At 43.9% G+C, this 15,665-nt stretch overlaps 1 protein-coding gene across 2 annotated transcripts in view; it reads left to right on the top strand.

The window, feature by feature from the left end:
* PDE6A (phosphodiesterase 6A) overlaps positions 1–15,665 on the top strand; it is a 292,442-nt gene that overhangs the window by 172,288 nt on the left and 104,489 nt on the right. The window lies entirely within an intron of this gene.

Here is a 15,665-nt window from a genome sequence, read left to right as displayed (position 1 = left end):
AATGAGGGGTCCGTGCTGAATGTGGGCACCGTGGGAAGTTAAATAACCTCTCTCTCGCCACAGCACGCCGAAGTCATGTACAACTCCGAATGCATAACGTGAATCAGTGTATATGTTGACTTTTTTACTTGTGGCTTGAATACAGGCTTGTGTCAGAGCGATGAGCTCTGCGGCTTGAGCTGACAAAGTATTAATACGATTTGTTTCAATGACTTCTGTATCTGTTGTGACTGCGTAAGCAGCCACTAACTCTCCTGTACTTGTTCTCATACATGAACCATCTACATACAACGTCAGGTCTGGATCTGACAATGGGACATCTGTCAAGTCTTGTCTGGGTTTTGTCGTTATAGTAATAACTTCAATACAGTCATGAGCTAGTGGGTCTGTTCCGGTTACTGGCAAAAGTGTGGCAGGATTCAATGTGTTACAGCGTCTGATTTCTATATGTGGCTGAAACAATGTAAGTTCATACCCTGTAAGTCGCGCTATAGTCAAGTGTTGTGTTTGCGTTCTATTTACAAGGACTTCTACTGTGTGTGGTACTTGAACTGTCAATGGATGTCCTAACACTATGGCATCGCTTTGTCTGATTGCTAAAGCTGTCGCTGCTACTGATTTCAGGCACGCAGGCAAAGCCTGAGCTACGGGATCCAATGTACTAGAAAAATAAGCACATGGTTTGTGTGCTCCTGCTTGTTCCTGTGTGAGTACTGACAAAGCAGTACCTTCGCGTTCTGTAACAAAGAGTGTAAACTGTTTTCTGTAACATGGCGTTGCTAAAACAGGTGCTTGACATAAAGCTTTCTTTAGGCTTTCAAAAGCTTGTGTATGTTCCTGAGTCCAAGGGAGAACAGTCGATGTGGCTGCCTCCTGGGTTGTCAACTGAATGAGTGGTTTTGCTAGAAATGCATATTGCGGGATCCACTGTCTACAATATGAAGTGAGGCCTATGAAAGCCCGCACCTCCTTTTGTGTCTTGGGTATTGGCATGTTAGCTATTAACTGAATGCGGTCTGGTGTAAGCTGCCTTCCCTCCTTGGACAGCGAGTGTCCAAGATAAATAACTCGCTGGACACAGAATTGCAGCTTAGAAGGGGACACCTTGTGCCCCTTTTCGGCTAGAAATTGTAAAACTGTCAGTGATGCTTTTTCACATTCGGGTTCGCTTCGGGCGGTGATCAGCAGATCATCGACGTATTGAAGCAGAGCAGTGTTAACTGGCATGTGGATACTGTCAAGTTCTCGTTTCAGTGCTTGGCTATAGATGCTGGGGCTTTCTGTAAATCCTTGAGGTGCGCGTGAGAATTTAAAGCTACGTCCATTTAAACTAAATCCGAATAAATATTGGCTTTCCGGATCTATTGGGACGCTGAAAAAGGCATTCTTGAGATCGATTACAGTAAAGAATGTCGCTTCGGAATCAATAGCTGTCAGTAATGACGAGATATCTGGGACCACAGGGAATTGTGGCACAATGCATTTGTTTAACTCGCGCAGATCAATAACCAATCGATAGACTGGCGGTGCCTTCGGATCTGTTCGTTTGAGAATCGGAATTATTGGTGAATTACATACATTGGAGTCTGTTTCTACAACTACTCCCTGGGTAATGAGCTCGTCAATGATTTGTAGTAAAGCCACTACAACATCTGGTGGTAACTTGTATTGTCGCATTCGTGGTAGCACCACTCCTGCCTTTAATGTAACTCGATATGGTGTAATATTCATGCAACCAACATCAGTAGGGCCTTGTGCCCATAGACGTGTAGGTAAAGTCTGCAGTCGGGGATCCATGTCTCTAGATACATAGTGACCTTTAAAATCACGTAAAAACAATCTTACTCCTTCCGGAGAACAACATATTATAGCTCCTAGAGCTTTTAATGTTTTTATTCCTAACAGGTTTTCTGGACATGATTTAGTAAGCAATAAATCTGTAGTTCGGGTCAGAGGTCCTATCGTAAGTGGCAGAGGTTGTGACACTTCATTAACAATAGGTTTTCCTGAAAAACCAAGGGAAATATTTTGTGAGCCTGAGAGGGGTGCCCCTGGAACTTCACTACGTTTTATAGTTGTTCGACTTGCCCCTGTATCGAGTAAAAATTTTCTATCTTGACCTAATAATTCACTGTGTACATAAGGTCCTTCTTGATCTACAGGTATCTCGATAAGGGGTAAGTCAACTTCCCTCTCTAGGCTAGTTCATGCGTAACGCTGATACTCAGGATATTCATACTGTGCGGTCTGATACATTTGTCGTGTTGTTGTCTGTGAAGCAGCAACAGGCAACGGTGGTGCAGCTGGCACAAACTGTATTGGCTGTTGTGCGGCTGGCATGGCCTGGGCATGCTGCAGAGCTCCTTGTTCATTCTGATCTTGTCTAAGTGGCCGTGATCTTTCTTGTGTTTTACCTATGGCGATATTATGTTTTAAAACTGGACAATCGTGTACGTAATGACCTGGCTTTTTACAATAATTGCATGTCCCTTTTACAGGTCCTGCTGAATCGGAATGTGTCATACCCTTTTTATGTCCTTCAGCTGGAACTGTCTGGGAAACTAACATTTTCATTTTCGTGTCTTTCATGCGTCTGTGTTCATGTTCTTGTTCCTCTCTAATTCTATTGTGATGGTACTGTAACATTTGTAACATTTGTGATGGAGTGTTACCTTGCCAGGTACTCTCGAATTTTAATACTCTATTCTTTACTGGTGGCAGGGCATTTTCTACTAATTTTGTTACAAACAGATGTGGGTATGATTCGCTACTTGCTTTTATGCCACTATTTATACCAAAACATTTTTCAAATCGGGCATAGTAATCACTAGTGTCTTCATCTTGCTTCTGTTTACAGGCTGAAATTGTACCCCAATCTTCCTTTTTCGTAGTTAATAAACGTGGCAGTACCTGTACTAATAAACCTGGTAATGCCTTAGTTTTATCCCCAAGTCCTGCTCCTGCAGTTCGGGCCTTTTCTTCCGCTTCTAACACTGACCATTCTATCTTTTGGTCTCCTACCTCCCACTCTTTTTCCTTGAGTTTCTCATAAATGCCAGCAGGCATCAATACCTTTAATATTGTCATAATGTCGGGATAGGTATACTCTCCCATGAGTAACATGTCTTTAATTTCTCGGTGAAAACCCGCTGGGTCTTTGTCATGACTGGGTACCACTTTCTTCATTTGTAACAATTCTATTTTCGATATGGGCGTATATACAAATACGCGTTTAAACTCATTGTCCTCGCCCTTTATTGGGTGCACTTCTCGTAAGGGATTCTGTCTATCCATGTGATACGTGGTTCTTTCCTTGACGGGCAATGAAACATGTTCTGAACATACAAAAAGAATATACTGTTTTCTTGATTCTAGAATTTCTTTAATTAATTTAGTACCTGCACCTCTCCATTTATTCATAAGCAATTCAGTCAATATGTCAGGTAAGGGACCAGGGTCCGAACGCTGACTCCGATATAGTATAATGAGTTGTTGAATCATATAAGTCCCAGCTAACCTCTGTTCATCTGGGGTAAGATTCAAGAATGTGCGTACTACTGTATCATCACTATATTTTCCGGGACTGTCCACCCAATGGACAGCTGCCCTGGCTAAATCTTGTTCATCCATAGAATCGAGGAAATGATAACCCCTTCGTTCTCGGAGTAATTTGTCAGCTGTTTGGAACGAATGCTCGTTAGACCTTATATGGACTATGGATGTTGGGAAACCCCTGTTATTGTCTGGACATATCGGGCGTATCGGGTCAATAAGACATCTATTACTATTACAAGATCTTCTTTTACCTACATAGGCTATAGTTTCTGACTGTCCTGTGGGCGGTCCTGACCCTTCTTCCTCGTTTTGTTCGAACTCGTCTATCTCTAATCTCTCTTCGTGTAGGCGTTCTATTTCTTTACGGATCTTTCGGCACATGGCTATTATACAATTTTGTTTATCATGCCTCCCTTCTGATATATTCTGGCTCCATCTTGTAAGAATTTGCATTGCTTCCGGGTCTACCCCCGGTCGGTCTTGATTTCTGATCACACAGTTTATGAGGAAACGTAACAGTTCCCCCTGTATCTCTACTTTCTGGTATTCCATAGCTCTGTTAACACATTCTGGATCTCGCCCTGTTTGGACAAAATGGTATATATTATCTAGATGCGCAGTCATTCCTGGTAACTTCCCTAAATACACTGCGGCTCGTCTGATACGCAATGACGCCAGGGTCATTTCGTCCTCTTTACCGGGCACAGGGTCATATCTGCAATCTATAAGAAGTTCCTTCAACGTACGGGCACTTATGAGTTTGGGTGTACGTGAATGTGCTGACTCTTGAAAAGTAAGTTTATTTATTCTGGGTGGCGTAGAAAAGATATTGGTAGCACCTCCCGTGGCCCCATCTGGGGTGTCGGGTGTGAAAGGATTCGTCGGACGTGACACAGCAACTACAGGTGTGGACACAGCTATAGAAGTAGCTGTAGGAGCGGATGCAGAAACAGATGTGCTTGCCAGAACTTGTGACTCGATTTGTTGCTGTAGGGATACGGGTGCCGGATCTTGGCGTTGGACCTCCCTGGTATGCGGTCTATGCGGGGCGGAATTAGCATATTCGGGAGCTGCGTCATCTAAATATGAGGAAAGAAAAACGTCTTCTGCGGTTCTAGGATGCCCCTTAGGATGTACCTTTATTGGGAACAATGGGGGTGGCAAGTTTTTTGGTATTTCCGGGGTAGCCTTAGGTAATCCTTCGGCCAGAAGGGGATACATACCATTCATAAGGGCATTTCTTTGTCTGTCTACTTGTTCTGTTTTCACTCGGATACCTTCCTCAATTAATAGATTTTCTCGAACTTTATTGGAATACTCTTTACTCTTCTCTTCCTGTCTACGTGCTTTTTCCGTTCGTCTATGTGATTCTTTACGCCATAATTCAATGGCATCTTTCTGTGACTGTCTGACTTTCCTTTTCCATAACTCTTCTTCTACTTTCATGATGCACTCTGCATCCCAGGTTCCCGCTGTGGGCCACCTCTGACTTTCTGGTAATTCCTTGGTGTAGTCTACCCATAAATCAAGAAATAATATGGCGTCTAGGCCGTGTTTATGATACATGAAGTACCCTGGAGTGTCCCTAGGAGGAATGGGAACGGCTTCTTCGAGTACCCCTTTTCTTGTAGTGATCTGTCTTAGTTTCGAAAAGAACGGCATATTGAGAACCGATCTTATACTTGATTTTGACCAACTGACCTGATACTTGATTTTTGAACAGACTTAATACAATAAACACAATAATGAACAGTCATTCATACCCCAATATACAGAACGTACTTAAACACATTTAACATTAAACATTAAACCTTTAACTGAAACAACAATGATGATCGTCTGCATAACTAATCACCAAGCTTAATTCTTTGACAATAACTAGATACTTCGGAATACTTGATATACTGCTAAACAGTACAGATACACTGCTGAAACAGTGCAGACCGGATTTGTGTACCCAAACCCGTCTTGACCGGCACAACCTATGTGCACGTCAGAAATGCCTCCCCAGCAATGGTACTCACCGGGTAGCTTCGGAAACGGAAGGCCTCGGTAACTTGAACTTGAACTGGACTGGACTCGACTCGACTCGTCGGACACTGGGCTTGACTTCGGACTGGTGGGTCTCTGTATACCTCGGATCTTGCTCTCTCAGCTAGGCTCTGGTCGGGATACTTCGCACTTCTCACCGCCTCGTCTGGGTGTTGATCGCAGTCTCAGTCGCCCCCGCTTGACCGGAGGGAGATACAGGAAATCCTGCTGGTACGCGTTATTGTCCGTCCAGCTGTGGCAGGAGACCGGGCCTGCAATGCACCGCCGGCGCGTGAGATGAGAAAGTGTCCCTATTCGGGCGCCATTCATGTGGTAAATAATTTTCCTTTACCGGGACTGAATTTGATACAGAAACATAATTAAATAGCTCAGTAAAATGAGAGGCAGAATCCGTGGTATTAGAGGTTCGGAACGGGCTTTATTCCAGAGAACGATTATAATCGGTTGCTCCAAGTTCCATCACCACGGAGGTTCAGGAAGTGAAGTACATACATTATTGACATGAAATGACTTTTATAGATCATACATTACAATGAGGCGAATACAGTAGGCGTAACAATTGATAAGGAAAATGACGAATATCATGCGTAACCGAAAATGGGTGTAATAAGGAGTAAAAAGGAACGTAATTGGTTATGATGTCATATATAGGTGGATCTATAAGATAATACTTGGCATAGATGCGCGCGCAGCAGTATGACGTGTGATTGACGTGTAACTAGGGGGTGAAGGGGACTTGACATTTAGCTCCATATGTGGAGACGAAAAGTCTGGAGGGTCAAGTCAACCTAATCCCAAATCATATCTAACATCCTATGTTTAAAGAACTATGTTATCCATAAAGAAGGACTCTCGAACAGAATCTATTCTATACTGACTGTGCGTGCGTGTACAAGCGTCTAAGTGTCTACACTAAATGCGAGGGCAGGAATCTTCCATAGTAACAGGACTATGAATTACTTGCATAAGGGCAGAGAAGCCGGGCTTTTTGCTCGGTGGCCGGGAGAATGTTTATTTAAACTACTAGGCAGGAATGCATCGGCTGAGGGGGAAGCAGATAACTCGAAGGTGAAATACAGTTCTTGGCAGAGAATAGGCTGATGTCAGGCTTCGTGAGCCGCGCAGAGAATGAGACAAAGTTCATGGTCACAGATGCAGGCTCAGACTGGAGCTTTCAGAGGCAGAAGGCAAAAAGAGTTTGACGACAGAATCAGGGCCTACTTGCCTGGACTGTAAAATGGCATAAGTGAACCATATAAAGGCGGTGGCCTTTCGTACTTAGGAATGGAATATCCGGCCTATTCATGGCGGATCTGACAGAGGACATGTTGACGGTGGACGCACATGTATTTGCGTCTTCATAACTAGAACTGGAGGGAACATACATGTACTTGTAACATGCACATAGAACCGTTGGGGTCCAAGATAGGGGACATAACTGACCAGAAAAATCCATATTTCCACATGGTAAAGTTGAATTTGTCATTTCAATTTTGAGAAGTCACTTTTAGAAAGATTGCATTTTTCTGCTATTAGCCTTGTGTGCTACAGACAGCTGAGCCTTGTGCATTATCTCTAGACAGCCACACACAAAGGGAGCTTAGGTATGCCTGATTGACCATCCATATCCTGATGGGCCATCCTGGGCAGGATGGTAGGGAGGAGATGGCCACAGCCTCACACTTACACCTAATAGGCTTTGTCATGTCCCACCATAAACGACTGCTTAACCCCCTGTAGTTAGTCTGAAGCCAGGGCAGGAATGGAGGCCATCTGTGCACTTCAAAGCCCTTCTTTGAAGTTTCCCCCACTTCCAAGGCACTACTGGTTATAAGAACTGGACATCTGACCCTACCACTTCAGTAAACCTCTGGACTGGTGGATGCTCTTCCAGGAAAAAGGACTGCTGTGTTGCTGAAGGACCACCACTCTGCTGGACTATTGCCCTGGAAGGAGTGCTTTTTGGCTGTGTTGGCCTGACAGCTGCCTGCTGCCCTCTCTGCATGGGTGATAACGAATGGACCAACACCACTTAAACCCAGATTGAATCCAAGGGCTGGTCTGCTTACCTCCTGTTCTGAAATTTCAGGGATATCAAAGACTTCCTGCAACAGCACCTGGACTCTGCCATCTGAGAGTCCTACCCTGCCAAGTGGTGCCAATCCAGTCCTGGGTCCTAGGAAGTGGGTTTTCTGTGCTGAAGCTTCAAAATCCACACATCACCGATGTTGCGCCGGTCGAATCAACGCATCTCCTTCAGCGCTAACTCATCGTCAGCTTCAAGGACATTGCATCACTGGCTGTGCAGCTTGACAACAGCTGTTCACCTACCTTGGAATAAGCAGACACATTTTGATTTTCACTGAGAGATCAACGTCAACACATTGCCTCCTCTGATCCCCGCATTGGGCCAGTCAATGGCGCAACAAGGTACTTTTTCAGCAGGACAACATTGGTCCCTGTATCCACCGCATGCTCTGTCATGGTTGGCCTGAACTTTTGGATTTGACCCAGTCAAGCATGACCAGATCGCCACAGTTGGCCCTTTAAGTTTTGAAGCATTACATTCGAGGCTATTCTTTAAAAATTCATAACTAAGGTTCTACTTCTTACATTTTTGTCATTTTGGTCTTGTTTGCTCATTAAATTAAGCTCTATTTTTCTAACCAGGTGTGGTATCTTTTTTGTGTGGTGTTTTCACTGTTTTACTGTTTGAAGTGCTGCATAAATATTTTACACATTGCCTCTTAAGTTAAGCTTGCGGGCTCTGTGCCAAGCTTCCAGAGGTAGAGCACAGATTTTTTAGGGTGTGTATCTGACTTATCCTGAGTAGGATTGTGGTTCCTGCTGGGGAAGGGTGCATACCTCTGCTAACCAGAAACCCAATTTCTCATAGTAGGATTTTGTTTCAGCCAGTAAATCTCTTTTTATATGGTGGGAAGTGGAATGAATCACCCCTGGATTTGGTGCGGGTGTAGGTAAACGGGTTTCTCCATGGTGAAAAATATTCACCCACTGGAGAAAAAAGTTGTGTTTGCACAGGAATCCCATTCCCCTTGGCTGGAGTTCCCCACAATAGAGTACTCCGTACAGCAGGAACAGGATCTTGATTGGAATGTCATATGACTTCAGAGAAATCAACCTGGAAATTTGTACCTGGTGCAGCTTTCCATCTGGTTCCTGGGAATGTTTGTGAATGTTAGTAAATACAGACTATCACGTAGGTGTAAATCTCAGAGTGTAAATTTACTACTTTCATTGGGACTTGGGCATATAGCGGCCTATTCTCAAAGGCAATTTGTAAAGTGGTACTCCTGTAGCGCTCTTTTACTTATTCCTACGTGCCTTTGTAAAGTGGCCCAAAAATATAGAAATTGAAATAATATTCACAAAATATTTATACACATTTAGTACAATTTAAAAGGACTTTATCCTCTTTACACTTTTACTGATAAGGAGTTGGATGTTTTGAAACAATTCCCAAAGCATGTAAGACTACTTAAAAGTGTATTCATGTGGTATGGTTCTGCTTCCTGTGCTCATGAATGCTTTTGTGAATCTGCTCCATGGTGTTCAGGTACAATCTTGTACGTGCAGATCTGGTTATTCCATTCCTTGTCTCTGTCAACTCCTTAACTTAAAATGCAGCAGCATCGTCCTTTTAGGGCATGTTGGCCCCAATCACACCAACAAAACCAAAGTTGGGCGAAATCTACCAACAGTGAGTTCAGTGGGGAACAAGCTGAGTTGTGACCTACCAGTCACAATCTGGAGCGATAATAGCTGACTGACTGAAGATCAGGTGTCCCGCTGCAAGAGGCAAAGGAGAGGCTCACTTTACAAAATCCCTTTGTGGTACTTCCATCTAAACAAGGAAGATCTTCACTTATACCAGGAACTGCATAACCCAGAAGCACTGAGAAATAACCCTGAGCTTCATAACAACAAAGTGAAGATGTACTGGAGTTTTTGTTATATCAAAAGCAACAAAAATGTGTGACTTCATCTACAACAGTCCACATTGATCCATTTCACTGCATTCAGACCCTTGATGACTAAATGGATGCTGAAACTGTACTTCAAAAAGAATCTTACTTACCCTGTGAACCATTTTAAATGCGCGCATTAAACAACTCCTTCCCTTACATTGCACTGACAAATGCAATAACCATTATCCCTTCTAAAATGAGTTGATCCCATACTTGTGAAACACACCAACCTCTCTGTCTTCTACAAAAAAAACATCAGCATGAAGAATCATGAAAACCTACTGGCCAGTCTCCAATCAACACATACTAAAAAAAAATAATAGAAAGCAAGGTTGTAAAACACATCAAGAGCATGTAGAACTGAACAATAATTCCCTTGATCACCTTTTAGGGCCAGTGAATCATCTTTGGCCAACATAAACAAAAGTCCCTCTTTTCCATCGTTTACTGTAGTGGACCACAGAATAATGCTGGAAATAACGGAAAACTGGCTAAAAATATCTGAACTGTTTTTGGCATGGATCCAGTCCTCTCTTCAACACACGTCCGGAAAAAAACCCAAGGATCACCATTCATCTGGTTACTGTTCAATGTTTATGTGTGTCCCTTACACAGCATCTTGATTAGTTTCCTGTAACTTAAAACTGTAGCCAATGATGCCTAAATCCACTTCTGGTTGGAAAATAGACCAGCCAATCAGGCTAACATTGCCTGTAGTCTGAAGTGTGTGTTTCAATTGGTAAAGGGAATTTCAATTTTGGCTTGTTTGTGTTATATGAGTGTAGAGGCCATTTCGACCCAGTTAAGGAAATTGAGTCTCATCAGGACCAACAAATATTGGGACACCTAGAAAATAAATGGAAAAACAATAATGATTACTCTGTGCAATCAGTAGGGTAAGTTTCATACTAATTAAAAATTGACACTCTACCTTAGTCGTCTCCTTCAGGACTCAAAGCGAACAGTACTAGGTATGTTTAAGGGCAGATTTGACTATCTATTTGGGATATCACCTGGTCAGTAATCTGTCCTGTAAAATGTTAGCCTCTCTGAAGTCGTTCTCCTTGTAGGTACAATTTCTCCAGAGGAGCAGACACTGTCAGAAGGGTAGACTATTTCGTAGCACTATGTGGTGATAACTTTTGTATGTTCCTTTCCGGGGGGCTTCTGAAGAGGGTGGCGTAGAGCTTACCATCTTCCTGCCTAATGGTGAGATCAAGGAAAGCAATATCCGTTTTGTGAGCTGAAAGTAAGGTGCTTCTGTACATTATTTAAATATTGCAGGAAATTTTGGAGCATCAGTTCAGGGTCAGAACACATTAAAAAGATATCATCAATATACCTTTTCCAACAGGTTATGTTGAAGCGGTATTGGTTAGTTTCAGTAACTACAAATTTGTGTTCAAAGTCATCAACAAAGATATTTGTCAGGTTTGGAGCCAAAATGGCTCCCATTGAAGTACCTGAGCATTGTTGATAATAATGAGTATCACATTTGAAGTGGTTGTATTGTAGGGCAATCCTGAGACGTGAAATAATAAAGTCTGTAAGGACTCCTTACGCTGTTCTCGTGTCTCAAGGAGATTCTCGTTATTTTTATGCTTTCTTCTTGAGGCATATTGGGTTAGAGTGATATGATGTCTAATGTGGTGAGGAGATGGGCGTTGCTATCAAAGGACATCCCTTCTATCAAATGTCATATAGGTGCTATCGCTCACATACGTTTCCTGTAATGGCTCATCATCTTGAATGAAGATATTCAGCCACCGGTTCTAAAATAGAGCTGCAGCTAGATAAAAGGGTTCTCCCTGGGGGTGGTTTACTTCTTTATGCACTTTGGGCAAAGTGTGAAAACAGGAATACGTGGATTTTCTGTATTAAAACAGTGGAACTTCTTTCCAAATAAGAAACCAAACTCTTTGCCTTTTGTCTTGATTTTAAGTATTTCACACCTGTTTTTTTTTAGGATTATAGCAAAGTGTTTTTATAATGATTGGTATTGGAGATTCAGTATCATAGACGGTGTGGTCTTGTAAGACAATTCCTCCCCCTTTATCAGGCAACTCTTATGGTGGAATCATGTTTAAGTGCTAGAAGGGCCTTCCTCTCTGCTAGAGAGATATTATAGGGAATGTAGTCCCTTGTTTCCTTCATAGTGAGGAGTCCTTTGAGCATAGCTTTTCAAAGGTCAGCAGTTCTGGTGGCATTAAAGTATTGCGAGGTTTGAAAATAGATGGGGGCTTCAAACCAGTGACCGTCATTCATGGGACTGTTCCTCTCTGCAAACATTTGTTCATTGGTTCTTTCTGCAACAACATTAGAAAGACCTTTGCTTAAAAGTGAAACGTTTGCAGAAGAAAGGATATAGGCCACATGCATCAAAGCAAAAACCCGACGTAAACGGGCAGATTCTCAGAATCTGCCCCTTTGCTACCGGTATTTTTGCATTTGGGATGCATCATCTCAAATGCAAAAATCGCAATTTAATTAATCTCTAAATTGCGATTACTTAAATTGCCATTGCATTTAAGGAATCGCAAATTGAGATTCCTTAAATGCAATGCATTAAAGTAAAAAAACTAGCGATTTCGCTAATGGGGGCGCAAATTACCATGAAGTTGAACTTCATGGTAATTTGCAAAAACTTTGAAAAATGCACTAAAGTGCATTTATCAAAGTTCCATTTCACACACACACATGCCCATGGGGCATGTGTGTGTGCAAGATGTACTCATATGCAGATTTCAGGGGTGCAACATGGTGTCCTTTTGACACCCTGGCACCCTTGAAATTGCATTCTCAATTTGCGATTCTCTAATTGAGAATCGCAAATTGAGAATGTCTTCCCATTCATTCCTATGGGCCTCTAGGTCCATAGGAATGAATGGGGAGATATTTCTCAATTGCGACTCGCAATTTGCGAGTCGCAATTAAGGAATGTTTAGAAATCGCTATTTTTTAAGCGATTTCTACACACATAGCCTTTTGCTATTCCTTATTAGCGAATCCTTATTTTTCCCTAATAAGGAATTGCAAATGGCATTGTTGATGCATGTGCCAGATAGTGAGTTAAAATAAAGAAAGGAATTTGTTGGTTTTTGCTTTGACCCTGTTAGTATGTATGGAGCTGTGGTCCTATGGAGCATCAAAAATGTCATCTACACAGGGCGTTCAAATAAAATTAATTGATAAATTGCAAAGGTGACAAAACCAGAATGTTCTTGATTCTTCACAAGGGTGACCACATGAAGTCAGTACTAAGTTCAGTCCACTGGCTACCATTGAATCGAAGGGTGAAGTCCATTATCCTCTGTCCTGTTCACATTGCCTATTGACATAACGGTTCTCAATACTGGCTGACATTAAGGTGCCGATTCCGATCCTGTAAAACCCGGGTACGAATGGTCGTACGGAGCGTATTCTCCGTATGACTCATACCCGGGAAATGCACCTTACAAACCAGCAAGTACGATTCGTACAGAAATACGATTTCCGTACGAATCGTAAAAAACTACGTGCGACGAAAAAATACCCACAATTCCGATCAGGACATCGCGTACGTGACGTCCGGACGGAGTCAGGCAGCGTTCTACGGACCAGCAAGTACGATTCTTGCCTACGTCACTCCGCACGGATAATTTTTTACGGCAGCCAAAAACTCCCGGGAAATTGAGGACGACGCGAAGAAGGAGCAGCGGTACACGACGGACAGCCATGGACCCCATCCTACGTGTCATCCCGGCCCTCCTAGCCTACGACCTGGTGCACCGAAACCGCCGCGCACGACGCAGAAGGTCAGCACAACACCCAGGGGCAAAGGGGGGGCGAGGGGCAGGAAACATAACCTCTACCTAATTTTTTAAATACTATATACTGGCCACACATTACCTCCAGGGTCTGGTCACTTCGGGGGGCGTGTCCACCAATCCCCGCGTACGCGTACCCGTCACCACTACAATGGTGGTATGGCCCGAAACCACGCCCTCAGAGCGTGGGTACGGCCCGTACCACCATTGTAGTGGTGATGTAGGTGTACGCGCCATACCCAAGCCCTCAGAGCGTGGGTAAGGCCCGTACCACGCGTACCCCTACATCACCACTACAATGGTGGTACGGGCCGTACCCATGCCCTCAGAGCGTGGGTACGGCCCGTACCACCATTGGAGTGGTGATGTAGGGGTATGCGCCGTACACACGCCCTGAGGGCGTGGGTACGGTCCGTACCACCATTGGAGTGGTGATGTAGGGGTACGCGTGGTATGGGCCGTACCCACGCTCTGAGGGCGTGGGTACGGCACGTACATACGCGGGTGCTGGGGTGGGGGGTACGGCGCGTACATGCGCGGGTGCTGGGGTGGGGGGGTCCGGCGCGTACATACGCGGGTGCTGGGGTGGGGGGTACAGCGGGTACATGCGCGGGTGCTGGAGTGGGGGGGTACGGCCCGTACATACACGGGTGCTGGGGTACGGCGCGTACATGCATGGGTGCTGGGGTGGGGGGTACGACCCATACATACGCGGGTGCTGGGGTACGGCGCGTACATACGCGGGTCATGGGGTGGGGGGTCCGGCGTGTACATACGCGGGTTCTGGGGTACGGCGCATACATGCGCGGGTGGGGTGGGGGGGCCGTACGACTCGTACCCCGGGCCCAAGTGTACCCGGGGTAGGGGTCGTACAAAGTTCGCTCCATACGGGACGTTTTCCATACGCTTGTGTATTCGGGATGCCGGTACGGCTCGGACTTGTGCGCTCGGACTTCAGTTTTACGACTCATACGTAAATCTGTCTGGGGACGTCTCGTAGACTTTACCCGAAGCAATTCGTATGTATTTGAGTCGTACGGGAAACATTTTTACCCGATCGGAATCGGCACCTGAATGTCTCCCAGCTGTGCACAAAGTAGAAATCTATACCTAGATACTTGACATTTAGTCACCCAGATGCTTGGAAATCCGTTTCCCTAGATTGTGGCTTGCCCTCGAACCAAACCAGAAGGACAATTAAATGATGTCCATTTCAGGTAAGATCGAAAAACTCAGGGGCATATATACAAGGGAATGGCGAACTGCATGTAGCTGCCCCAAATTTAGCACCATTGTGCAAGGGTGCCTGCTTTGCAGGGAATGATTGTATATGTGCAGAAATGTGTCCCTTTCTGCACATAAACAATTAATAATAGTGTAACAAAAACAAAGAGAAATAAAGGTATTTATCCTTGCTCTGCCATTCTAACACCTGCAATTGCATGGCGTTAGTTTTTGCCTCTACCTTAGATTTACATATCCTTGTAAATCTGTGACAGCATCAAAAAGCAATGGGTGTTGCAGTGGAATGCCCACAGCAAAACCCATTGCACGCTCCTTTTATTTATTTTATTTTAATTTATTTATTCATAAAGATTTGTATAGCGCGAACATGACCCCAGTGGGTATCAGAGCGCTTTACATGACAAGAAGTACAGTAAAAATTGGACTGGTAAACAAAAGCATGCACAAGTGTCAAACATATAAGAAAGTGAGTATGATAAAAAAAAGAAAAAAAAAAGAAAAAAAAGGCTTGGTCTAGGGTAAGGTCAAATAATGTGTTGGTCGTTCATCCCAAGAGGGTTCATATGCATACATTTTCATTGTCACCAATATGTTTTCTTAGGGTAAAAACTTAGTTAGCAGAAAAGATTTTGCTTCTTTTTTTAAGGGAGTGGTAGAGGAGATTAAGCGTAGGTCCGAGGTAGAGAGTTCCATATCTTAGGTGCAATAACCGAGAATGCTCTAGCACCCTTTTTCATTTTGTGGGTTCTTTGGGGTTTCAAAAGCAAGGTGTGCGCACTTCCCGAGGATCTGTTGCAACCTGATTTTTATAGCTTTTGAGCCAAGTAACTGGGGGTTTTGAAGTGTAACGCTTTATGCGTCATGCAAGCAATTTTCAGTTGGATTCTTGCTTCGTACGGTAGCCAGTTTAAGGATTTTAGAGCCGGTGATATGTGTGTGTTTCTTTTAGTTCCGAGGACAAGTCTTACTGGCGCATTGAGAGAGGCTCTTAGAGGGGCCAGTTTGTATCGAGGTAAGC

The sequence above is a fragment of the Triturus cristatus genome, chromosome 7, assembly GCF_964204655.1.
Source record: "Triturus cristatus chromosome 7, aTriCri1.1, whole genome shotgun sequence".
NCBI lineage: Eukaryota > Metazoa > Chordata > Amphibia > Caudata > Salamandridae > Triturus > Triturus cristatus.
The sequence above is the reverse complement of the archived record's forward strand: the minus strand, read 5'-3'. Positions and strand labels throughout refer to the sequence as shown.